General features: G+C 38.3%; 1 long non-coding RNA gene across 2 annotated transcripts; it reads right to left on the bottom strand.

Moving 5' to 3' along the window:
- Nucleotides 1-815: 815 nt before the first annotated feature.
- Nucleotides 816-22162, bottom strand: LOC102971863. 2 transcript variants are annotated; one of them, XR_006208739.1, is made up of 7 exons: nucleotides 22122-22162; nucleotides 21407-21525; nucleotides 20309-20434; nucleotides 20034-20172; nucleotides 4874-4987; nucleotides 3035-3274; nucleotides 816-927 (listed from the first exon to the last, which is right to left on the bottom strand). It is a non-coding gene; the product is annotated as an uncharacterized LOC102971863 (long non-coding RNA). The 2 variants fall into 2 exon arrangements; XR_006208740.1 differs by lacking the exon at nucleotides 4874-4987.
- Nucleotides 22163-25606: the final 3444 nt, after the last annotated feature.

Below are 25606 nucleotides of genomic sequence, written 5' to 3'. Positions count from 1 at the left end.
ACAAAAGCTACCAGTCAGGGCTTGATTGATTGTTTTGTTAATTTTCTAGATTTAAGAAAGTGATGAGAATGTTAATGAATAATGAAAGTGAGAAAATGTGAAGAATGTAGATTAAATCAAAAAGGTGTCATCTTTATGAGTAACTAAAAACAAACAAAAAAACCCAAAAAGCTTCAGGAAATGTTCTTACAGTATTCAAAAATTATTAGCTACTTCAGCATCCATTCATGCCATAGATGAACTGAAATTCTGACGCAGGTCTTCGCTGAGTCATCCTTGTTTTATCTGTTAACTCACATGAAAATACAAGTGATGTTCATGTCAAGAATATGTTCTTTCATCAGTTGCAACCATAGGTTGGCTAAGAATACTAAGAATACTAGAATACTAAAAATCAATAAGAGCAGTCCATAAGAATCAACTGACTAATATGAAATTTACAATAAAGAATATTTATACTTTGTTATTTGTAACAAATCTTTTATATATACCAGAAGACTTTATAATAAATGTATGTACATAATCATGAATTTATTTCCTTGGCAGCACACCATGGGGTAGATGGGCATTTACTTAGCAAGGGAAAAAGAAAACTTATATACCCTAATCAGTACTTAAAAAAAGAAAAAGAAAGGGGATGGAAGGAAGGAAGGGAAGCAGGACTGGAGGGAAGACATAAAACATAAATGGAAACAATACATACAATTGATTCTTACATTATATGACTCTTTAACATTCTTAGTATATTTCCATATAGACTTAGTCCATCTCTACCCTCGCACCCCCCCCACCCCTGTCACACACACACACACATTCTCACCAGTGAACGGGCCCTCAATCCAGCTGTGCCTCAGGTTTCTGCTCTACCTTTTTTCTCCATTTCTTCTGTCTTCCCTTACCACCAACCCAAAGACAATGTTCCTTTACCTAGTGGGAAAAAAGACTGAGGAATCTGCTGAGTTGTCAGATTTCCACTCACACTTTCTCCTCTCCTATCACCCACTTGCCTGACCACTCTCAGAGCCTTTCATTTCTCCTCAGCCACTTCTAATCTTCTCAAAATCAAAATATTTATAAATATAACCATTAAATGGCAGTAACTTCAGTACCAACCCATGTGTACATCCCTTCTCCGAATTCTCAATTTTCATGTCTCACCAAGTCTCCCTTAGCCTTCCTCATGTCAGTCCTGGACCATTCCAGGATCTATTTCCCACTATAACACCTGGTACTTCTTCCTAACTCACAGACTCAGTGCAAAAAGAGAGAGAAAAATGGAAAATATTTAATCCAGGCGTATAACATTTATTCACATTCTTGGCCAACCCAAGACAGGACTGCAACCAGGTACCATTTGTTTGCTTCTTTGTTTGTTTTGTCTATTTCCTCTACACACCCTCCTTCTGCTTTCTGGTTGATCATGTTCTTCATTAAAACTACTTCCAGACTGTGGGAGACCATGTCTGTCTGTTCTCTTCTGTGCCCCCAATGCACAGAACAAAACAGAACTCGGTGAGTCAACCATCTTCCTGATCTTATCTTGTAATGCTTCCTCCAGCAAATCTTACTCCTCATGGGTTCTACTGTTTTAGATTCTGCTAGATGATGGGCTAGCCAGATCAGTTGTCCAGACTGGAGCCAAAATGAGGTTGTACCCTGAATATAGCTTCATTTTAATCCATAGGAAAGAGTACTTCAGCTCTTTCCTTTTTATGGCAGTTGACACTCTATACCTTATATTATATTTATATACGACTATGTCTCATCTCCCACACATCTCTGTGAGCAAAGGACTGATATATTTACTTTTTCTATATTCTACATAGCTTGTACACAAATGTACTCAATACATTTTATCACTTGAGTAAATTATACATACATCTATCTATCTGTCTACCTACCAATCAATTGGTAGATAAGAGTTTAATAAGGACAAATTAATAGAAGAAAAGTAGCATTAGAAAGGAGGCTACCTACTGTCACCACAGGTAAGGTTAGCCCTACCTACACCAGCCTCCCCAGGTAGGGAGAGAGGAAGGCACACAGCAGAAGGTGCTAATGCAAAGGGTCTCCCAAGTACCTAGACTGTAAAGAATAAGCATGGTCCACATCCTCTCTGCTGTTTAGCTCTGAACATGTTGTGGGGATTTCATTAGCATTTTAAAAAAATTACAGTATATTCACCACAGTGGAATCTCATGATTTAATTTTTTTCTTTTTAAGTCTAAAGGTAAGTCCACATCACACTTTAGCTGGGTCCTAGACTTTTGCCAGTTTGAGCACACCTGGCAAGCAAAACAGCTGGCTTGAACAACTGAAGGTCACAAAATGCAAAATTATGAATGCTACTAAATCTAAGCATTAATCATATAATCAGGGTAATTAACCTAACTTTCAACACACAGACTGTGGCATGAAATAAAAACAACTGCCATTTATTCTACATTCTCCTCACTAAGGGCAGCATTATCTACTTAAAGTAGTGCTGACAATCATTTTCATGAAATACACATTTATCAATCTTTCATAGGAAATCTCTTGTGATTAACTGCAGCATCTACTTCTGCTTACATATCAGATGTCAGTGCTTACGGCACATTCATATGATAAATATAAACCATAAATCGTCAAATGTGCTGTCACCAGTGTTCTCATAACAGTAACCCTATGGGAGAGAAGGCCGCTGTGGCAGAACTGTAATTTACAGTCCTTACCCAAGACAGAAACATAAGATTCTTGATTTTTCATTTCCCGTATAATTACCGCCCATCCCCCTTAATCATATTATAATAGATCCTTAAACATAATGTGAGTAAAGACCTCTGGTCCTGAGAGCAAATGAAATGATGGTGAGGGTGGCATAGAGATGCAGTTATTAAAAACAGGTTAAACAAGGATCCTCTTAGCATTTCAGATCGGCAAAAGAAGCAGTCAAAGGCTGTTGCTGACAGACACAGATTGTATGATAAAAAAACAATAAAAGGCATTGAAATAAAATTCACTGTAAGTCTTCCCTGGATCAATCTGTGCTTACCAATCCATGACTGACTCTTTTCATGGTCTCCCATCTCTTTGGTTAGTCATAAGTCTTTCCAGGATACAGACTGGATATGGGTGGCTGCAAAGGTATGGCAAGATCCTTTTTAAGTTCTAGTTGTCATGGTTAGGCCAGTTTTTGTCTTGAGATTTTATTTGGTTTTTGCTTGTTTGTTTGTTTTTCCACTGGTATTATATTTCAAGAGCTGCAGTTTGTTTCTTTTGTGCAATTTTTGCCCTGGGAAAATTAAGAGTAAAGATTATATATGGAACCAATTGGAGACTTCCTTGATCAAAATCTGTTCTTTAGATGAATGGTTATTATTGCTGTCATGCCCTAAATCCACCTGCTTGAGTAAAGAAAACATTTAAAATAATCAGCTTATATTATGTTTACAGGATATGACATTTTGATTTGTATTTTTTATGCATCTATTTCTGTAAACACCATGGCTTGCACACAAAGGCTCAGAAAGTAAAAAATGCTAACATAACACAACCAAGAAAAGTGAGAAAGCCAACTGCTGGTGTATTGGGCTGAAAATTTTTGAACTCAGCTCTCAGCTGAAGTTCTCTTTATGAACAATGCTTTTGCTGGCAGTTTCATGCTTCTCGTGTGTAGCCAGCTCCCTGCTGCCATGATGTTGTGAGTGTGGCATCCGTGGCACCCCGACCTGCTGTCTGAGTGGTGTAACAGAAGGATGGTTTAGGACATCAGGCCTCTAGAGCCAGTGAGTATGCTTTTGGGAGTATGTCTTTTGGGAGTTTTCTAAGAGGTTTTTCCAAATTCAAAACATCCATGGTCAAATTAGGACAGCCTTCTCAAACTCAGAGAATATCCTTCTGGGAGATTTGCCAGATCAAATCCTATCATCCAAATTATAAAGCTGGAGCAACCTTAGAAATTATCTAGTCCAAGCCCTTCCTTTACAGATGAGATAATCACGACCCATGGAAGTTAAGTGGCTTGCTGCTGATCACACAGATAGGGCAAAACCAGACAAGATTCCAGGTCTTTCTGGTCCAAGAACAGTTAAACGAAATGTTCTGTTATAAATTGAAAATAATATGTCTTAATTTTGGAACTTAATAGTTTTTTCAAACCATTCGAAGGAGGGGGTGTGAACATAATCTAATGAAATCAACAAAAAACAATTCAAGATACAGTAGAAGATTTTTCACAAGGCAGTACACAAAAAATTTCCAAATGAACTGCATAAACAGTTTTACAACACACATATTATTTTACTAGTAAAAGTATAAAATATATTGTAAGACTTACAGTATTCAAATAATTTTTATAGGTAGAGGAATTTTAACAAGTTTAAGGCCTTTGCTTTGGCAACTAAACCCAGTGACATGCAGTTTAAAAATATCACAGAAACTAGGTTTGAGGGGATTGTGCCCCCCAGGGGGGCCTTTGAAAAGAAGGTGTCTGAGAAATTCCAGTCAATTCATCAAGTAGCATAACGAGATGGTGAATAATAAACTTATTTATCTAGTCCATCATTATGTTTAATTTTTGGACTTTGAAAAAGAGACACAACCAAGATCAGAGAGTGGTTTAAAATATTTTATTTCTTCAATGCCAACATGCTTAATTATTTCTCCTAATTGGAGCTCAAATTCAGAGAGTTATTTGAAGTTTATTCATCATCCAAATTACGTATAACTATTTTTTTTTCTTCAGAAGTTTGTACCATTTTCAAGACATCCACACATTTCTCTAAATTAGGTGAAAGAGACAGAATACTAAAGAAATGAATGTGATTATAGGCAATGAAATCACAGGCTGGAGAGAGATCAAGTGAAATCAATAGAAAATAAATTTCCTGACCTGTGTTCCTTTGAAGGCTGAAGTAGGAAAAGAGTCACTACAGATACATTTCTGTCAGTCCATTTTTAACAATTCTGGTGCTGCCCAGGCATCATATCATCTCATGAGTTAGTCCTAAGACCATAATGACATAGGCTATTAGGCTTCAGGAGTAAGTTCAAACAGCAATGTGTTAATATTTAGTCACACGGTTGCCCTAATTAAATGGATGCCTTCTTGGAGCTTCAGTGAGTGATTCCACAAGTTGGAAAGACAACCTTGAGAATGTGTAAGCAATATGTCAGTAATCCGTAACTGGAGGCTAGGGCTTAATTCTGGAAAGCTCCAATGACCAACATGATACAAAATATATTTAATAATATTTACTTTCCCTGTATGTTAAAAGATCAAAAACTCCCCCTTCGAGTTGATAAATAGCTGTGGTTCCATACCCCCTCACACATCCTTCAGTGATTTCTCTCGCACTGGACTCTCTGCATCCAGAGGGATTGTGCCTGGCACAAGGCCCAGTTGCAGCTCTAGGTCATAGAGTGTCAGATACTTTGAATGTTACTGCTGGTAGAAGTTTCTGAAGCCATACAGAGGCCACAGGGGACTTAGGTTTGAACAAGAAAAGTCCTAAGAGGGTCTTACCCAGGTTGAGGGGAAGGTGGCAGAGAAGAGTTGAGGAGAAAGAGGGTTTAACCTGACTATGTGTCACGGAAAGCTGCCTGGGGGCAGGTATGGGGCATCTAAGAGGCAGGCAGGAATGTAGGAGAGTAGACCGGGCCCCTCACTGACTGTGGGAAGTGACACAGCATGCCCAAGGCAAGAGCCACTGAGATTTCCTTCTATACACACCTCTCCCAGTCCTTAATAATCCCACGAGTTTTTATGAAAATTTATGTGAAAAAAGGTCTGACAAAACATGAAAGGGAAAATTTGTCTTCTTTTTTAAAATTTATATTCTTAACTTGGCCATGACCATATTTCCCATTATTTCCCTTCAAGCTGAATTTGTTATGAAGGTATGGAACCAACCAAACATACTACTTATTTAAAACTGTACAGCCTCTCATGTGTGATGGGCAGGGACCATCCATTGCTCTGGGAAACAGGCCACCATTATCCCTTCCTACTAGTTCCTATCATTCATTTTTTTTTTAATGTTTATTCATTTTTTTGAGAGAGAGAAGGCGTGCACGAGTGGGGGAAGGACAGAGAGAGAGGGAGATACAGAATGTGAAGCAGGCTCCAGGCTCTGAGCTGTCAGCACAGAGCCTGAAGTAGGGCTTGAACTCAGGAACCCCAAGATCATGATGTAAGCCGAAGTTGGATGCTTAACCAACTGAGCCACCTAGGCTCCCCCTATCATTCTTTTTATAAGGAAACATCACTCATCTCTTCTGTAACCAAGAGTGGGTACACACATGTTGTAAGACTTTTTAAATTTAGATATAATGTTGGTTCTTGTCCATAATCCCTATCCACAATACTAAAAAATGAAAATAAAATTTAAAAATTCCTTAACTCATCGGCAGCAAAATCTGAACTACGGAGAAGAGATCAATCTCCCATGCAGAAGAATACTAAATAATTCAGATGCTCCACCCTCTAGGACAGGGAACATAATCCCCCACTCCTTAAGTACAGGTCATGCATAGTGACTTCCCTTCCAAAAACACAGAATGAAAAGGGAAGAAAAATGTGTAGCTTTATAGTGGGGAAATAAGACAAAAAATACCACAGCCAGGTAATCAAGGTAACATTAACAGTGATAAGTCATGCTAATAGTACGTACCCTTCAGATGTGATGAGAATGGCACTCTCCCTCTGTGGTCAAACCCATAACCCCAGTCTAATCTTAAACCATCAGACAAATCCCAACTGAAGCATAGTCTATAAAATATCCGACATAACAACAAAATGTAATGGAGTGGCCTAGATGGAATCAAGGAACAGAAAAAGGATATTAGGTAAAAATTAAGAAAACATGAATCAAGTATGAACTTTAATAATAATGTATCAGTCTTGGCTCATTAATTATGGCAAATATGCCACAGTAAGGTAAGATGATAACAATATTTAAAACATAGGGGAACTGTGTACTATCTTTGCAATCTTTCTGTAAATCTAAAACTGTTCCAAAATATAAAAATGTATTAAAAAAAAAATAAACTGCCCTGGATTAACATGAGGCTATGTATGCTTTTTACTTATCACATAGTGATCAACAGGTTTTGCTATGAAAATACCAATGTATTTAATAACATGGCCCTGCCTCAAATATTCCCAGTGTAATGCAATATATGGTTTATATACGTATTTCTAAAATCCAAAAAAAGGTATTAATTCGGGAAACATCTGGCCCAAAGGTTTCAGATAAGAGACCATATACCTGAAATACTGTTAGTGCTAATAATGTAATTAGTAACGCATTTCAGTTGTATGGCAGCTTTAGTAGACATTTTCAGTTTAGCCTGAAACTCTAGCCAAGATTGATAACAGTGATAGGAATTTTTGGTTTACTATGTTTCATACAATTATGTTTATATAATAATCTAATTGGACCCTTAAAATCTGTAAGAAGGAATTCTTACACATATTTTTGAAGGAGGTTAAGTGAGGTTCAGAAAGGTCAAGTTGTTTGCAAGCAATGTGACTGAGAGTCAGATATAAAGGGCCCTCCCCTGACGTTTTCAGGACCCAACATAAGGGTACAAATGATAGTTCCCCAGCCCAGTGCTCTACCCTGTCTTTCTTCCCACCCTACATCTATCCCCTTCAGGCCGCATTCTGTGAAAATTTGGACCATCCTGCCAGCTTATCTCTGGCCCCAGTGTGTTCCCAGTAGCCTGGGCAAGGAATCCAGAATTCTGAGAGCACAGGGACAGTGGTTTCAGGTTGGCATGTGTTCTTGGCCACTCAGAATTCTCTCTCTATGAGGAGGGCTGTGTCTATCAGAGGGTCAGCGTGAAGCCTCAAAAATGGGAATCTAGGGCCTCACCTCAAACTCCAGATATAAAGGTTATAAGGCTGGTATTCAAATTCATGTTTACCTGACTCAAATGTTCATGTTCTTGCTACTATAATGTGTCATCAAGGAAAAAACATGCCTAAAGACCACAATATCAACCTGAAAACTGATTTTTGAAATACATTGTATTGGTAAAATAAGGAATATCAAAAAAAGAATATCTTAAGGTCTAATATTCATATAGAATACTGGCAAGAGAGACTAGTTACAAAGCACTCTAACTCAAATTTCTAAAAAAAAAAAAAAAAAAAAATGAAAATCTTAGATCCCTAAATCACAGAACTTTGAGTTTTAAATACATTCATCGAGGACCTTCTGTGTACCTGGCAGCCTGTTTGGGGACTGGCTCCTGTCTAAGGGGCACAGATTCTAATGAGGCAAATTATTTCTCCCCACCAATGGGAAAGGGGGAAAGACTGCACAAATTCCTCTGAAATTCAGAAGTCACTTCTCTATTTACAAAACATTCTTTAATAACAAAAATAGCTGATTTCTTACACTGTCTGCATTTGTCAGTTTCTCTGCTGAGTGCACGTGGCTTGGATGGTGAATAGATATAAAAACTAGAGACATGGAAAACTTTGGCAATTTACATTGTACTGTCCTTTCCTGGTCTTCACAGGGAGCATATTTTACCTCTCTTTACCTCCTTGGGTTGACTCTGTACATATGACTACTAGATGTGTCGGCAATGTAGATTCTGTCTCCCAATCAGATAGTTCCTTGAAAGCAGGGGCTGTCGGTTAGACCTCACTTCCTGGGAGTCCCCACAAGCCTGGGTGCCTTACTCCCTGCCCCAAAATGCTTCATCTCCTGGTGGAGACCGAGTGCCAGCTGGAACACCAGCAAGGCTGGGAAAGTGCCATCAGCACAGGCACTCGCTGAGGTCACCGTCTGCTTGGGATCTCAGCTTTAAATGGTTGAGTCCACATTCCTGCAGAGACTCTCCCCAGGCCTTCTCTAGGCTGCCTGTTCATCTTTCTGCTCTTTTTATTTCCTGAGTGAACAAACTTTTGCCAGCAAAGGCAAACCACATTTACAATCATTGTGTTAAATTGAGAAGGTATATCTGCCCCTAGTGACAGAATTGTTGACATCTTACCTCTATTATTTTGGATGGCATGCTTACAAGTAGCCTTTTCTCAGCCTTACACATAAACAAAGCCCTAGAACAAGTTAAAAGGCTTTCCCTCCCTCCCGGGACTGTCAGGGGAGGAGCTCTGTGTTTCTTTCCCCAGCTGTCCCTACACTCCATAAAAGGTCACCAGCACACTAAAAGAGACTGCTTGTCATGGAAATTCTCAGAAAAGGAGAATGTTATCTGGGACCATCAAGAGCTTGAGGGCAGAGGATGGGAGCTTCCTCACTCTTTACAGATTTTAGATCTTACCTTTTATCAAAGTGGTTTTTTTCCCCAACAATGATCAATTAAGTCTTAAACCTCAGTGAAGGAGGTATTTATCCTGTTTGTAGATGTGGCATTAAACTCAGTGCCCTGAACAAAGAATGAAAATACCTTTGGTTGAATCCACCCAAATGTTTCCTGGACGCTGATCATAGGATTCCACACAAACTTTACACATGCTGTTCCCTCTCCCCTGGATTCTGCAGGCACCTCCCTCCCCCAACTCCCATGAAACACAGCACAACTGACTCTTTCTGATTCATTACCATTTCCTGAAAGGTCATCCTTGTTGAGCTATCTAACTAGGCTCTCTACCACTAAAACCCCTCCCCACTATTCTTTAAGAACATAGTTTCTTATATACTATATATATATATATATATATATATATATATATATGTTTATATATATGTTTGAGAGAGAGACAGAGAGCATGCAAGCAGGGGAGAGGGGCAGAGGGAAAGAGAGAATCCCAAGTAGGCTCCACGCTCAGTGAGGAGCCCAATGCTAGGCTCAATCCCACAACTCTGGTATCATGACCTGAAGGGAAATCAAGAGTCAGATGCTCAATGGATTGAGCCATCTAGGTGCCCCCCATATTTTATATTTTACTCATTTACTAGCATATCCAGGTTAAAGGAACCTGGATCAGTATGTCATGAACCCAAAGTGATTTATCCTCTCCCACTTCTGGGAGATTTAGCCTTCAAATCTGCTCAACTTCCTATGTTCTTCACTGTTGGGAAGATAATGAAAATATCCCACCAGTCCCATAACTGTCCTAGTCACTTCCCAGTCATAAACAAATAGTCCCTTTTCTTGGGTGACTTTAATATCAAGACTCTAAACCTAAGATAATCCACAATTTCTCCCCTCTGCCAGCTCATATCTCCTTCAGGCTTGACAGCTTGTCGAGGAAGCCAGCCTTTGTCAGCTTTCTCACTTTACCTCTTCCCATCCTGGGCCCTTTCAAGGTGGGGCAGGGGATGGAGGAGGATAGGGGAAGACAGATCTAACTTGTCAGATTTGGCTGTAATCTGGAGTTGATACCTCTGCACTTGGCAAACACCCAAGCTTCCCAATCCTGCTCTTTGTGAAGTTTTCAGAGGCTCCCATCATAGCAGATGTCTTACCTACAATTGCCTTGCTAGGCAAGACTCTTTCTGGTTGGTCCCATAAGAATTTCCCCCTCATTCCCATTCAGCTGCCCCATTCCAGAGGCCTATCTTTTTCCAGTCACCTCATCCCTCCTTATGGTCCTCTTTGTCAAGTTACCTTCAAGATGACCCTGTCTGGTCTTGTCTCAGTCAATTCTCACCCAGTCAACTTTAAAAGTACTGGCCACTCCCAATGGAGCCATTTTTTTTTTCTCTCTGCTGCCCTACCATATCCCATTCCTACCCTTACTATGGCTTCTGCTTTGAAATGCCTCAGATATCAGTCCTTAAGTCCCAAAACTCCACAAAACACAAAACAGTGCTCTCTCAGACTGGTTCCCTAGAAGCCTCCTCCCAACTAGGTTTGAAGTCATCCCCTTCCTGAAGTGAGGACAACTACACAGCACAGTGACAACTCTTTTTAAAGAAATTCAAACAGCACTTGAATCTCTCAGCATACTAAGCCTTCTCTTCAATGCCCTGAAGGTGGATGATGGGTTCAGGCTGGCAAAACCAGTTCTGAGGTACCCTTTTTTCAAATCCTGGAGAGGTAGTCTAGCACTTCAATTTAAAAAGCCAAAGAACCTGACACCTACTGCTTTGTTCTTTGGTGCCTCAGCCGAAACTGAGACAGAAATATCCTGTTACTCTTGTTTGTGGTCATTCTCCCCATTAAGCTATGAACTCCAGAAGGGCAGGGACCTTAGCTGTTTTATTCATCAATGTATCTATCAGAGCAGCCTAGGAGAATTCCCTGTGTAGATTCCCAGCGGGTGCTTAATAAATGTTTCTTGAAATAATGAATATATAATAAAATAAAAGTGGTGATGACGCAGATACCACTTTAGTGAAAAATAAAAAAAAAAAAAACTGAAGAGACTTTCATATTAATCAATAAAATATCTGATCTTGAAATAAATTACCTTGTGATTCCCTGTCTTGAAAGAACCTCCTGAAAGACCGAAGTCTAAATCTTAGACCAACAGTTTTCATTTTAAGCCAAAAAATGCCTGAGGCACAGACAACAAATGCTTACACAAGAGTTAACAGATTGGATGCTGGCTGATGATGCTAATATCAATTCTTTGTCTAGACATGCAGTGCCAGTTCTGCTGACACATTCTTCCAGAGCTTTTTTGCAGGATGTGAAACTGGCCCCTGGGTCAGTGATATTCAGAATTAAGCCTGAACTCTGCAGAGAAAACTCTTCCACGGGACTCCAACCCCCCATACTCTGCCCTTGATGAATTTTTACCAAGCTCTCTTCCACAAGGACAGGTGGAGAAATGGGGAGGCACCACTGTATTTTATTGAGATTGATGCCACATCCTTCTTGTCACTAGGTAAAAGGGTGGGAGGAGACAAAGAAGCTGAAAAAGCAAATTTCTCAAGATTCATTCCATGGGAATCCAACCAACTACATGGGGGTGAGGGTATACACAAGGGCTACTACCAAAATAGCCTAGCAAACACCCTCCCTACACAAACATTTCTTCAATCCATCAGTAAGGTAGTGGGTAGGAGGAGGTGGTTTAGAGTTCAGCCTCCAGCTCTGGGAAGAATGGGAAGCAGGGTTGTAGAGAGAGCTTGGCCTTACAAGTTTGTTCCTGCTTTGCACACTCAGCCTCCTCATAGCCAAGCCTTATTCCATAATCCCCTTCTATGCTCTTCAGCAGAGCTGATGTCAGAGAAAAGATCACAGATGCCAAGTGAGAACCAAAGAAACTGTCTCTCATAGCAATTGCACAATTGCATTTAAAAATAAATCTTTAAAAGAATGCTAATTTTGGTTATATTAAGATTTATCTAAGGAGGATCCCTCCTCACACAAATATAACAGTTTCAAAATTCTGCAATAGAAATTGAGACCTTAGGAAACATCTGTTCTGATGCCTCACATTTTACAAGTGAAGACACTTGTAAACTTCGTGAGAGGTTATGTGACATGACCAAGATCACACAGCTCTCACTGAAATCTGCTTCTTCCAACTGTAGTGTCTTGCTTTTTCCAATTCATTATGCTGCTTTCTGTGTATACGTAAGCCCGTCTTCACCTATCCCAGGTATGGAATTGCAGCTATACTTCTGAAATGGATCAGATGAATTAATTTAAATAGTCTCCAATTTTTATAACTGCACATCATGCTATTGCTCTAGCAAATATTAACATAAGACAGCGTCTCTACCTTCAAAAAGTTAACTTCTAAGTTACACAAGCTGCTTTGGCCTGAGCATTTAAACTAAAGTTTAATCCTAACTCTGCCCCTGACTCACCAGGACGCTTTGGACTAGTCACAAAATTGTCTCAGTTTCTTCATCTGCTCATTGGGAAGAATAATGCTGATCTGTCACTTGTTAACTTAAAGGAGCTGCCAGTCTTGTAGCTACTAAATAATTGTGTGTGTGGAGGGGGAAATCCTATAAAGATTCTAAGTATAAACTGAGACTATGTAACAAAGCCATCAAAGTACATAACTCAGATGCTTTCTAACAATCATGACATATAGAATTTTAGTTTACCAAAACAGACAGGTGACTGCTACCAGTCAAGCACATTCCTGCAAAAAACCACCTCTTCGCCATATTGTTTCAACATATCAGAGATGTTAATCAAACCTGTAGAATTTAAGGAACAAAATTGAAATGGATATTGGCCTCAAAGCTAGTGAGACTGGGTGTGTAGCATGTTACAAAGGTTTCATCTGCCAAATAAAGTCTTCTCATCAGCAGAGGGAAAAAGGAACTGCTTTCCCATGACCAAAGAGTCTCTATGTGGCTGGGAATCCTGTTCGCCACTATCAGTTTTTGTGGGAGCACCACAAAAAAAGAATTCCAGACAAAGGTAGGCAACAATAGTAAGAGGCAATCCGATGAATAAATTAAACCTAAATTGTGGTTTGTTTCTCACTGACAATATTCTTTACTATATTACCTAATACTCATCTAACAATGGGATTTGTACAGATGGGATAAAAATAAATTCCGTTCCTTTATTTTCAAAAATGCCCACAAGATGATTTTCAAAGTCCTGATACTACTTATTGCCAATGGAATCCAGCAGCATAATTGCTTTAATAATTACCGAAAGAATTATGTGCTTGGCAAAATTGGCAAAGAAAAAGAGATGGTATCTTATTTAATCAGTCCTTAATAGAACAACTAAAATGGCCTAATAACGAGGGTTTACCAAATTATTTGTAACAGGAGATGAAGTTTTCACAATGAATTTTTCTTGAGATAATGGTATCATTAGACACTGTGTTTAATGCCACACAGACAATTAGGAATAAAACAAAAAATTACTCAGAAGAGAATGAATATTTTTTAAAGGAATAATAATGTTTGAATAACTATAAGCAGAGGTGTACATATGGGTTTGAGGGCTCATGGGATTCTTTCTACATCCAGCTCTGCCTAACCACAGAACATGGACACTAAAGTTAGTCGGGTGCCATAGTGGAGATAGTTAGGGCTTACTAGCTAACTGTGTCCCCCCGCCCTACATTTCCCCGCCTAATTTGCAGTTAGGTGGGGGTCATGCAACTAGTTCAGACCAATGGACTCTGAGAGAAGGGAACCTGAGTCACTTCTAGGCTGGGGCAGTTAAGAGCTGATGTGGTTTGCTTATCTCTTCTCTTCTCTCTTCCCCTGCATCAGCAGAAAAGAGGTACACGTTCCAGATGCTGTAGCCCCTACAGAGGAACGCTACTGACTCATATTGGACTTGACATAAGTAAGAATAAACCTTTGTTGTGTTAAGCTAATGAGATTTCAGGGGCTCATGTTGTAGCACTAGGATTAATTACTCTGACAAACATAAAGGCCCTATGTTAATATGTTCATGGTGGCCTGAAACTTAAATTTATACTATTGACACTAGGCTTTTTAAAATACTATTAGAGGGAAAATAATATATTTCCTTCTTTTTTCCTCTTTTCCTCACTCTTTCTGGCCCTGCACAGTCTAAGGCAGTGGTTCTCAAAGTGTGGTTCCCAAGACCATTAACATCAGCATCATCTGGGAGTTTCTTAGAAATGTCAATCCCCTGGCCCCACCCCAGGCCTGTTTACTTAGAAATTCTGGGAGTGTGGCCCAGCAATCTATATTTTAACATACCCTCCTAGTAATTCTGGTGAACACTCAAGTTTGAGAAACAATGAACTGTCTAAGGTAACCTTTCCTTGAGTCCACCTGAATGTGATCAAAACGCAGCTATTCTTCCCCTTTATAAAATATGCATTCGGGCAGATTTTGAACTTCCCAGGCCTTTTTATGCCCCTGTCTTTTTTTCAAATGTCAGCTTTTATATTGATTAGCTATAAACAGATTTACTATAGCAGATTAAAGATAACTGCAACATCTTTGTCACTACCTCCACTGAGAAGTGAAGTCTTCTTTCCTCACCCCCTTTGAATAGACGTTGGACCTGTGACTGCTCCCGACCAATAGAATGCAGGGGAAGTAAAGTCGTGCACCCTTTAGGCTAGCCTTTAAGAGGACTGGCAGCTTCCACTTCCTGCCTTGTGAAATCCAGCAGCCATGCTACAGGGAAGCCTAAGTAGCCATAAGGAGAAGCGTGGAAGGCCTTGAGGAGAATCAAGACCCCCTCCCCCCCACCAGAATGCCCCCACTGAGCTACCTGCTGATGGCCAATATTACCTGTCCACTACTATCTTGGCCATCTTGCATGCTCTGGCCCAGGTGAGTTCCAAGATAGCTGTATCCCCAAGTGACCTCATGTGAAGCAAAAGGACTCAGCTGAACCCAATCAGCCCAGAGAATGAGGAGATATAATATAATGATTGTTGTTCAAAGCCACCAAGTTTGGGGGAAGAGGAAAGTTAAGAAGCAATAAAGAATCAAAACATTCACTTTCATTGTTTTTGAAAAGCACTATCTAAGTCAAATTTCAATAAGGTCTGATTAACCAAAATTCTTCTGTCTCAGACAAACTGACTCCTTGGCTCCTTACAATGGTGTTTTCCTAATATTTCCCTCTCCTTAGGCTTAGCTACAATAATAGGCAGCTTCTCCATCCTCAACTCTGAAAGCTTGCAAGGATTTCTCTACTAACTATCCAAGAAGTTTCAAACGGAGATCTGAGTCTTTTGCCTCCCATATCCATTACTATCAAGGAGAAAGAAAAGGAAATAGAATCAGTAAGTTTATAGCCTCATCAGAGGATCTCAATATAGTTGGGGGAGGAGTCAGATTTTACTACCTAAATAAAAATTTTCCTTTCCACATTCACCCCCAAGTATAGTCATCAAATAAGATTAGAACCTGGTTACCAGAAAGCTTATAGCTGCAAAAATCCTAGTTTTGAATTTTTTATTGAAAGAGATACTTGCAAAATGAAAGAAAACTAATATTAAGTGTTCATATCCACTAAATTATGGCTAAAAACAGCTTCCTTCAACGGGCTGACTATTACAGATACATAACAGAATTTAGGAATGAATTATATAAGGCTAAGAGTCAAAAACTAAGCATTCAAAATGTAAGTACATTCCCAGAAGCTATAAATAGCAAAGGACCAAACTTGCAAAGAAATTGCACCCAAAAACATGATGCTGGGCAGTAAGCTCCTAGACAGTAAGTAACATATCTTAGCTCTCTATCCTCATGATCCAACACCATGTTTGGTATATGTGTTTATGAATAAATAAATGAATGAGAGTCACGCAAAGGAAGAAACAAAAGAGAACAAAGTGAAGAGGAAGGAGTGATAGGAAAAAGAATCAAATATAAATCCCTCTAGGAACAGATATCACTGAATTTTTCAAAGGTGCTTTCTCAACTTCAGCACTCTGATACATAAGCAATTGGGATATAAACCTTGGTCAGCACATGTAAAACACAGCAGCTAAACAGGCCCTGCAGCTTTGAGCTCCCAAGGCAAGTCAGACCTCAGCAGAGGAGCAAGGCTTTCAGCACCTTAAAAGGAACTAAAGGAAGGAAAGTTCTCACACTCCTTCCAGACCAGTCCCTAACATCTTTAAGAGAAAGGATTTGGTAGTCATTTCATAATAAAAGGGGTCACCTGGAATTAAGAGGAAATCAATTCTATATGTACAGAAGCCTCTCTCAACCTGGAACTTTTAATACTCAAAATTCTTTTTTTTTTTTAGTTTATTTATTTATTTTGAGAGAGACACAGACAGTGTGAGCAGGGGAGGGGCAGAGAGAGAGGGAGAGAGAGAGAATTCCAAGCAGGCTTCGCAATGCCAGTGCAGAACCAGACTCAGGGGTTGAACTCACAAAACTGTGAGATCATGACCTGAGCCGAAACCAAGAGTTGGACGCTTAAGCACCTGAGCTACCCAGGCACCCTGATACACCAAAATTCTTGATGGTAACTTTCAAACATTAAAATTTCCACACTCCACACCACAAAAGGGACAGATTTTCATTTAGGACAATAGTCATATGCTAACAGTCATGGTTGTTGTTTATCAGCCATTAAAACAACTATTTATCTTTTTTATAAATTTCTTTTCATTATTTAATTTTATATAAGTTTATTATTTAAGTCATTGCTCATTTTCTTACTCTAATCCTCAAAGACCATCCTATCAAGTATATGTATATAAATAAACATTTATTTATATATATTTAAATATAAATATTTATACTTATAAATATAAACATTTATTTATATATGTTTAAATATAAACATTTATTTATATATATAACATTATATATATGTTTATATATATATATTTATATATATTTATATATATTTATATATATTTATATTTGCCATGTTTTACAATACATCAAATCAAAGAGTCAAATTTTGGACCTGTAAGAAAATGTTTTTTACAAGCTAATCCCAATCATTTTATAGATAGAAAAGTCTGAGATCTGCAGAGTTGAAGTAACTTAACCTTGTTAGAGTAAGTAGTTACCAAAGCACTACTGCTGATGGATAAATTCATCCTTCAGCAATCATGAGGGAAATAGGCAGCTTGGCACTCTACCAGTCCCAGGGAGAACAAGGATGAAAATGGAGTCACTCTGTTATTCTCTTACATGTATTGCCTATATATCCATCCAATGATTTTCTAGCATATTCACTGAATTGTATTATTTTCATTTATAGCAATTTACCTTTAAGTCATTATAATACCTTTATTTGGACACAGGGGCAGATAACATAATGTCCTTTATGGAAACTCAGACACTGTCATGTTGACTGATATTTCAAAGAGTCTGACAAGTAAGTCAGTGGCACCAGTGCCAAATGTCAGGGTCTGTACTTAATCCAACTAGATCACACTATTAGAAATAGATATCCTTTTGAATGTCTGATTGGATTGGATTAGGTAATAACACAATAACTAGCAAGCAGCAAGAGACAATTAGTATGCACCTCATGAAGGTGTTTTGGATGTGCTTCATTTTGAAAGAGGAATGTGAGGTTGCCAAATCTCAGACAAGTCATGTTTATTCCTGTATCTGAGCTGCTGAATGATACAAAATTTTCTTGAGTAAATTTTTAAATCTTTTTCTGGCTGCAACTCTACCCCATCTCTGCTCACATCAGTGCATTAAAGGATATACAGTCAAAAGCTCGCTGTGGGCTTCAGAAGAAGAAAATAAATTCAACGACAAGTAAAAACAGGAAGTGCCATCCTAGTATAATTTAACATTCACAGTTTTCAAAGTCTGATAAGAAACTCAAATTCCCACACTCTGCTCAAAGGAAAATACTATCTCTTTGCTTAATCTGGCTTTTATTCTGTATCTGTAAAACATGGAGTAAACCGATCTGGCAATTTTATGCTCAATTTAGTCAATGTAGTGCACAATTCAAGTTTCAAAACATAATATGATATAGCCAGTTGGGTGTTTACATTTACCAAATTAACTAGATCATTGCTAAATCATTTCCCTTTGTTCTTTTTGGGTATTTTCCTAAGCATGGGAATGTATGGGATGTACCTATAGTCACAGAGGTGACAAACAGTTATTCAAGTTGTCAAAAGTTGAATGTACACCCCCCCCCCCAAAAAAAATCAGCATGTAAAGTGGCCTGATGCCCACATCAAATACTCCCCTACGCAGCCTCCTAACATGACTACACATAGTCCCTTGGCCCTGTCTCAATGTGGCCAAAACCACATGCACCTGGGTCATGGGGCTGTAAGAGACAAAACTCATCTATTATAAGCCACTATCTCTATTAATAACTTGAATTCATCTTCACAAACTGTAGGGCTTCTCAGGAGGGCACAGAATAAATCAACAATACCAAAATCAGCAAGACTATACATAGCTATGGCGATATAAGCTTAACAAGATCAAATATTTTTAAGAGCATTTGATTAGGCTTTCTGGGGTGTGGGGTGGGTGGCTGCTGTTGCTTCTTCAGGTAGATCAGCTAACTCTACCTACCTGGGAATGGGTAAAGAGCAGTACTCTTCCTATTCTGCATTAATCAAATCATGTTTTCTGGAGGAAAAGATGAACTTTATACTGGTAGTCACATAGAGACACTATTGTGATGCATCTATGTTATGTGAATGGAGAATGGGTCTAATTGAAGAATTCCAACCATTTCTATGCAGCAAGGGAGGTTCAGTTGCTAGATCTCCAAACTTTTCAAGAGAAGTCAGAAATTAAAACTTTTGTTATAGATTTTCCTGACTTATTTTAACATCAAGAGACCAAACAAAATAGGTCTATACTTAGTTTGGCCAATGACCACTGGTTCAGATGTCTTATATACACAGGGATTTTTATTTACTTTATTTTTTAATGTACTCACTATATACTTATTTGACCAATCCTTATTTATTTATGACGATCCCAACATTAGTTTGATTCTACACAATTTTCTTGAGTCAACTGGCTATAGTTCCGCTATGTGCTAACTAAGGAAAATCCACCTATGAATAAGATAACATTTCTGACATCAAAAAGACACAGCAGAGAAAAGTCAGGAAGTAAGGTGTGTTGTAATAAAGGAGTGTATTCAGGATAAATGGGATGAATTTAGGGAGTTAATGATGGCAGATGAAGTGAAAAAGACCAGGTAGCAAAGGCCTTATATGCCATGGAGACGTGGATACCAGCAGCTACCATTTACTGAACACATAAAATGCACCAAACCCTGTGCTTGTATTGTGCCTATACTACCTAGGTTAACTCTCATACCAACCTCGATGAGGAAGGAACTATTATTATCTCCATTTCATAGATGAGGAAACTGAAACTTAGAAAGCTCAAGTAAACTGCCCAAGAACATGGCTGTATATGGCAGAGTCAGAATCTGGGCTCACAACCTGTATCTAATTCCAAAACCTATGTTTTCAACCACTAGGATATTGCTAAGGAATTTGGATTTCAGCCTACAAGTAATGGAAGACAAGTGAAGAATCTTAGGCCCACATTATCCTATTCCGTTCTAACATTCCATGAGCTAAACAATGGAAAATATGATTACTGTTTTATATCTGGAGAAATCAAAAAAGGATAAGCAACTCAAAGCAAGGAAAACAACGGTCTCCCACCACACAGATAGCTCAATTTCTAGCCCACGACTAATTCTGGTTTTATATGGTTGGCAAATATTACCTTTTAAACACTTGGTATGCTTTCAGCAATCATACTTCTTCAAATTCAGAAATTCCAAGAGCACATTCCCAGTTAAATCCTCTTGTCAGCAGAACCTTAGCTATTTCTAGCCAAGTTCTTCCTAATTTGTGATGTAAATCTGAGAAATACAAAATAATTACTGGGACAAAGGACAGCAGTCATCAACCTCTGATCTCTGACAACTGTGTGTGTAGGACATACAAATCCCATCTGAGTGTCATAATGAAATAATAGTATACTAAGAATTTACATACTAGTAATTTAATAACATTCCTTGGGTTGACTTATAATTGCTGTGAAGCATTTAAGCACTCAATCTTCCAAGTTATGGCCATAATATTTTATTCATGTATGTGAAAGTTTGTCTCCATCAAGTTTCCCTGCAACAAAATTTAACAACACTTTTATTATACAGGTCAAGGCTAATAGTTAAAAAGAGATTACTTATTTATAACAGTGCTATAACATGGTTGGGTCAAAGCTATGACCAAGATATTTCTTTGCTCACAAAATAAAAAAGTTGCATAAATGGAAATATATTCTGGTCACTTTTGTTCCCCAAATATGTCACACAGCTAGAGAGTGTAATTCTAATGCTTTCCAGAATGAAAAAATACAGTAACTTTCTCCATAAAAGATAAATAACGACCACTTGTTCAGCACTTATAAATATGTCACAAAGATCCTTTGAGAAAGGAATACTACACCAACTTTTTCAGAGAAGCAAATTGAGGCTCAGAGAGGTAAAAGAACTTTTCGAAGATCAAAAAACTAGGAAGAAGTAATCCCTAGAAATTGAACCCAGAAAAATCCTAAGTCTATATGTTTGACTGCTTGGAAGTCTTACACATTGGAGAGAAAAATAAACGAAGAATGGAAGAAGTGAGTGATACAAAGCAGCTCAAGGTTTATCTAGATTATATATAATCCTAGATTTCCTAGATTATATAATCTAGGAAAATGTTGGGAGGGGCGCCTGGGTGGCTCAGTCAGTTAAGTGTCCAACTCTTGATTTCAGTGTAGGTCATGATTTTACAGTCATGAGATCAAGCCCCATGTCAGGCTCTGTGCTGGGTGTGAAGCCTGCTTAAGATTCTCTCTCCTTCTCCCTCTGCCCCTCCCCACTCTCACATGCTCTGTCTCTCTCTCTGTCTCCCCCCCACCTCTCTCTCAAAAAAAGTATTGGGAAACAAGTGTAAGATGTTTATGAAAAGAGAACAAAATATAAAGATAAATTATAGAATGGGGAGATCTGCAAAATCTGTAACAAGCAGAAAACTAGAGATAGAAGGGAAATTCCTCAAACTGATAAATAACCTCTACGAAATAACTACAGCTAACATCATACTTACTGAAAAGATAATGGATTTTTTGTCCCTTAAATCCAGAATAAGATGAGAATGCGCCCTCAAAATTGTCCAGGTCATCAAAAACTAGGAAAGTCTGAGAAACTTTCATAGCACAGAGAAGCCTAAAGAGACATGACAATTAAATGTAATATGGTATCCTGGGTGGTATACTGTAATAGAAATAGGACATTAGAAAAAACAACTAAGAATATCTGACTAAAGTATGGGCTTTAGTTAATAACAATGTATCAATGTTGGTTCATTAATTGTAACAGATACACCATACTAATGCAAGATGTTAATAACAAGGGAAATGGGGCAGGGAGGATGAGGGTCATATGGGAACTTTCCATACTATCTTCATAATTATTCTGTAAATCTAAAACTGTTCTAAAATTAAAAGTTTATTTAAAAAATACAAATATAAAATTGCTAGTTCTAAAAGATAAAGAACTATAAACTGAAAAGAAGAAAACAACTCAAAATAAGAATAAGCAAATGCTATGAGCAGGAGAAAAATCCAAATGGCTATAAAATTTAAACAACCAACCAAAAAAACAAAAACAAAAATAAAAACAAAAACAAAAACAGAAAACAAAAAAAGCCCAACCGCATTGACCCCATCAATGGGCAAAAGGTATAGAAATTAAAACATGATACTCTTTTTTAAACATCAGTTTAGCCTACATTTAAAAACGTAAAAACATCCTTGGGGTACCTGGGTGGCTCAGTCAGTTAAGCATCTGACTTTGACTCAGGTCATGATCTCACGGTTCATGGCTTTGAGCCCTGCGTCCAGCTCTGTGCTGATAGCGCCGAGCCTGGAGCCTGCTTTGGATTCTGTGTCTCCCTCTCTCTCTGCCTTCCCCTCCTCAGCCTCTGTCTTTCTCTGTCTCTCTCTGAAAAATAAATAAATATTAAAAAAACTTTTTTAAGTAAAAATATCCAGTGTTTAGAAGGATGTAGGAAAATGGACATATTGCTGATGGAAGCATGATTGCTAGAACCTTTCACAAAGTAACGTGGTGATATCCATTGCAAATAAGAAATGCATATACATCTTGACCCAGCAATTATCTTTCGGGAATCTATCCTACAGCATTAAAAGCACCAGAATGAATGGATATATTCAAAAGAGGTCTAACTGTAAAATTACAATAATGTAAAACAGTATTTTTAGTGGTTAAAAAAATTAAAAGCAAATTTAATGTCCATGATAAGGATAATGATTAAATAAACTATAATATATCCATACTATTATGCAGCTACTAAAGAATATGACATATACCTATTAACCAGAGAGATGCTATGATGTAATTTTAAGTGGCAAAAGAAAATTACAGAATAATATACCTAGTAGGAAAGTAAAACCCTCTACATGTGTCTCTATGTTTAAATATTTTTGGAAGACAACACACCTGGCTGAGTTACCACAGGACAGTGAAGTTCTGCTTTAGACTTATTCTCTTATTACTCCTCATACATACAGATAGTAAAATTAAAATAAAATAAAACTTCAAACATAATTGTCCTATGTTGACTTAGCTGCACTATATTAAAAAAAAATTAATGTCAGAGCTTCAGAAAGTATTGACATGATCACTTTCTAGAAGCAACAGTGTAACACAGTAAAATGAGAAGATATTCTCCATGGGACCACAGTAACCTATTTTCTGCATCAAGAGAAAAAGCACCAAGTTATTTATTTTTATCAGTGACCTACATAAGCGGATTGAACCCAGTAAGTCTGCATTTGCTTCCATATGTGTGCAATTGTTAATTTTCTAGAAGTTGGGCAAAGGATGCAAATTGTGACAAATTCGGAGAAACAGCATTTTTGAAAATAAAACGAAGTCCAGTATATATGAGTATCAAAACATACACAGGAGAACCAAAAACAATAATTTCAATCAATAACCATGACATCAATAACCATGGGTAGCATCTGAAACCAGAAGTCCAGTCAGCAAGAGTTGGAAGATATAATAAATATATATAAATCCAACTGGGTAACTCTAGAAAGAAAAAGCCAGAAAAGAGAAAAGCTAGCAGAACATTTATAAACAGCTCTGTTAAAGCTTCATTCAGCAACACAGATGAAAGATGGTATCTGAAGCTATTCAACCTAACCATTAAACATTTGGCTATATTTAAAATCATATACTGTTTGACACAAAGCAATGCCAATGCATGTTTTGAAGGAAAGGGGAGAAAAGAAGAGAAGGACAGAACAAGGCAATTAGAAGAAAAGTAAATGATGAGAATGTTCAATAGAGAAACAGTTACTCTTAAATTTGAAAAACTGTAAAAAGGAAGAATTTCTAGAGTTTTTGTGGACTGAAAGAACAAACAAATAAAACTACAGTTTTCTTGCCAACCTGGTTATCCCTAATCTTGCAAATGGAAGGAAAAGATGTCCCCCTCAGAGTAAAACTCCAAACAGTGAGTTTTTATGAGAAAGCTTGAAGCACACCCACTGGACTCCATAGTAACTTTTCTAGACAAGTGGATGAAAGATAAGATACTACAAGGAGCAAGGCACAGAGGAGTCTACATACCAAATAAGTATATCAGTGTATTTCAGATTAGAGGTTTGGAAACATTAAGACAACAAGCAAGAGTCAGGCCCCAGACACAGAAAAATTATAATGATTTCTCTTGTAACCAGGCCTGTCACATAAGGGGTATATATTAACTCCCCAGCATCTCACAAAGGAACATAAAACGTCTTGAAAGCCTTACTTACACCCAAGGCATTGGTTTCGGCAAAAAGAAGAAAGAGTAGAAAAGAACAACCTGTGACCCAAACAAAAGAAAAACTAATATTTGTAGATTTGCAAATGTATACTCTGATTAAAAAGCCACTTTTTTTCTTGTCAGAGATGTCTCAAAACTCTCCTGAAAAAAATAGAGTTTTTCCCCCAGAAACTTGAAGTTTCTCACAGGAAGATAATTTTGAGAGAAAAGGGTGTGAAGAAGATGCAGAGGGGGCACCTGGGAGGCTCAGGTGGTTAAGCAACCAACTTCAGCTCAGGTCACGATCTCACGTTTTGTGGGTTTGAGCCCCACGTAGGGCTCTGTGCTGACAGTTTGGAGCCTCCTTCAGATTTTGTGTCTCACTCTCTCTCTGCCCCTCCCCCACTCATGTTCTGTCTCTCTCCCTCAAAAATAAAATAAATGTTAAAAAAACAAACAAACCCAGATTAATGGGAGGACTACTGGAACAGGAATCAGGAAGTTGGGTTCTAATCTTGGCTCTGCCTCTGAATCACTGATGGACCCTTGAGTCTAACATTCTCTGTAACATGAGAGAGGTGAAGTATCCTACTGCAATACCCCATGTATTATAACTGAAATGTGTTTTGCTTCATGTTAAATGGAAACTTGCTTATACCTATGGTTCTAAGTTTGAGACAGTTTCCCATATTTTGCTTCAAAACGTAAGGGTATAGTCAAATTTTAGCCAGATGATTTTATATACATTCTTGTAATATTTTAAATTCTATACCTAGAACTGCAGTGGTCCAGGCCAGTGATTTTAAAAACTTGTTTTAAGATAATGAACCCATTGGTCATCAAGTTTATTACAAAGGGGACTGATGTACAAATAGAAAAGGAGAGCTTCTTGGGGTGCCTCAGTGGTCAGTCGGTTGGGCATCCAACTTCGACTCAGGTCATGATCTCACAGGTCGTGGGTTTGAGCTCCATGTCAGGCTCTGTGCTGACAGCCCAGAGCCTGGACCCTGCTTCAGATTCTGTGTTTCCATCTCTCTCTGTCCCTCCCCCACTCTTACTCTGTCTCTCAAAAATAAATAAACATTAAAAAACATTTTTTTAAATTTTTTGTAACGTTTATTTATTTTTTGGGACAGAGAGAGTCAGAGCATGAACGGAGGAGGGGCAGAGAGAGAGGGAGACACAGAATCAGAAGCAGGCTCCAGGCTCTGAGCCATCAGCCCAGAGCCCGACGCGGGGCTCAAACTCACGGACCGCGAGATCGTGACCTGAGTCGAAGTTGGAGGCTTAACCGACTGAGCCACCCAGGCGCCCCAACATTAAAAAACATTTTAAAAAGAAAAGAGGAGCTTCTTTATTGAAGACAAGGCAGGGATATAGGGAATGAGGGTGAGGAAGAGTAGAGTTCTTCTTCCTCTAATTCCCCAACTGTACTTTTCCAGAGACCCTTAAATACTGCCACTGAGA

The sequence above is a fragment of the Panthera tigris genome, chromosome A1, assembly GCF_018350195.1.
Source record: "Panthera tigris isolate Pti1 chromosome A1, P.tigris_Pti1_mat1.1, whole genome shotgun sequence".
NCBI classification, from domain to species: domain Eukaryota; kingdom Metazoa; phylum Chordata; class Mammalia; order Carnivora; family Felidae; genus Panthera; species Panthera tigris.
The sequence above is the reverse complement of the archived record's forward strand: the minus strand, read 5'-3'. Positions and strand labels throughout refer to the sequence as shown.